Source organism: Salvelinus sp. IW2-2015, unplaced genomic scaffold (genome assembly GCF_002910315.2).
Source record: "Salvelinus sp. IW2-2015 unplaced genomic scaffold, ASM291031v2 Un_scaffold1462, whole genome shotgun sequence".
NCBI lineage: Eukaryota > Metazoa > Chordata > Actinopteri > Salmoniformes > Salmonidae > Salvelinus > Salvelinus sp. IW2-2015.
The window spans coordinates 101,623-103,719 of record NW_019942923.1 but is presented as its reverse complement, the minus strand read 5'-3'; positions in this window follow the sequence as shown (position 1 = coordinate 103,719).

The window sequence follows — 2,097 nt, the reverse complement described above, 5'->3', positions numbered from 1 at the left end:
ACACACACACACACACACACACACACACACACACACACACACACACACACACACACACACACACACACACACACACACACACACACACACACACACACACACAGCGCATGTACACACACTCAGAGAGAAGCACATGGACACCACACGTCTGCGTTTACATCATGAGGTGTCACATATACTGTTTCCCAATAGATCATGCCCACTGCCATAGGCCTACCGAAGAAGAATGACCACATCCCAAATGGGGCCCGATTCCCTATATAGTAACACGTTTTGACCAGGGTCCATAGGACCATGTAGGGAAAGGGAGCAGCCATTGACTCCTCTCATGGGGAAAAAAAATATTTAAATGAAATGTGAGTAATTAAAGTTGTGAGTTGAGTGTCTGGACATAATGAGAGATTTTTTATTTTATTTAACTCAGTGAAGAACAAAGTCTTATTTTACAATGACGGCCCCTACCAGGAAACAGTGGGTTAAACTGCCTTGTTCAGGGGCAGAACGACAGTATGTTACCTTGTCAGCTCGGGATTAGAGCCAGCAACCTTTAGTTTACTTGACAACGCTCTAACCACCTGTAGAACCACGTTACTACTGAAACCTGTAATCAAAATTAGGGGGAGGTTTAAAATAAGGACTGAAACATCAAGGGCATCATATACTGGGTTATCGCGTAGCAATATAGCTAGCAATCTCTTTCTGTGTGTTTAATTGGTTCCTTTAAGATACCCTCTGTGTGTTTAATTGGTTCCTTTAAGATACCCTCTGTGTGTTTAATTGATTCCTTTAAGATTCCCTCTGTGTGTTTAATTGATTCCTTTAACATACCCTCTGTGTGTTTAAGAGTTTAGAAGCTGTTGAGACTGTTAATATATATAAAATAGTTTATAAATCAGTATTAAACAGGTATAACTCAATGGTTGTAATAATCCCGATTTTATTATATTTTATTAGACAAGACATTGGAGTAACTAATTACTTTTTATTGTTGACCAGTTTCTGTATTCGTCCGCAAGAATTAAAACGATTAATTATTAGTTTATAGTTGCCTTCAGCCTTATTGCTTCTGTGATTTATTTAGTTTTGTGACCAACTTTTAGTTTTTTGTCATTTTAATTTTTCAGGTGGGAGTTACAGGTACAACAACAATGAAATAAATGAAAGATAACCTCCTCCCCCCCACCCCAGTCCCCATTATAACTTCTAATAGTTAGTGTATCAACTGGTTAAATGGAAAAGAGTGATGTGGTTGCCATTTTAAAGCCCCCAGCAGTAATCTTCTCTGGCTGATTTAGATTCAAGAGGCTATCATTCTTTCGGAACATAATAGAAGGAAAGCATTGAATATTTAAATTCATGCACTTCGAAATTAATTGTGTAACTTCGCCCCAAAAGCATTTAAGCAGTGGTGTAAAGTACTAAAGTACTACTGGCTATCCGTAAATTTTAAAAACAAGAAAATGATGCCGCCTGCTTTATACAAGGAATTTAATATTATTTATACTTTTACTTTTGATATTTAAGTATATTTTAGCAATTACATTAACTTTTGATACTATACTTCAGTATATTTAAAACCAAATACTTTTTAGCTTTTACTCTAGTATTTTACTGCGTGACTTTCACTTTTACTTGAGTAATTTTCTATTAAGGTATCTTAACTTTTACTCAAGTATGATGATTGGGTACTTTTTCCACCAGTGCATTTAACTGTAGGGCACTCCCACATCAAATGAACAAATGGGCCTACCTGATTTATGGGACACACTGAACAGCTGGGAGTTGAAGCCAATTTCATTGTAAAATGTTTCCTTGGTATTAAATACAGTCTGTGAACAAACTTAAAATGTATAAATTGATGGTTACTACATGATTCCATGTGTGTTATTTCATAGTTTTGATGTCTTCACTGTTATTCTACAATGTAGAAAATAGTAAAAACTTAAGAAAAACCCTTGAATGAGTAGGTGTGTCCAACCTTTTGACTGGTACTGTATATTTGATCCTTCTCTACATACCTACCAGTCTGACTGACACCATCCTTCTCTACATACCTACCAGTCTGACTGACACCATCCTTCTCTACATACCTACCAG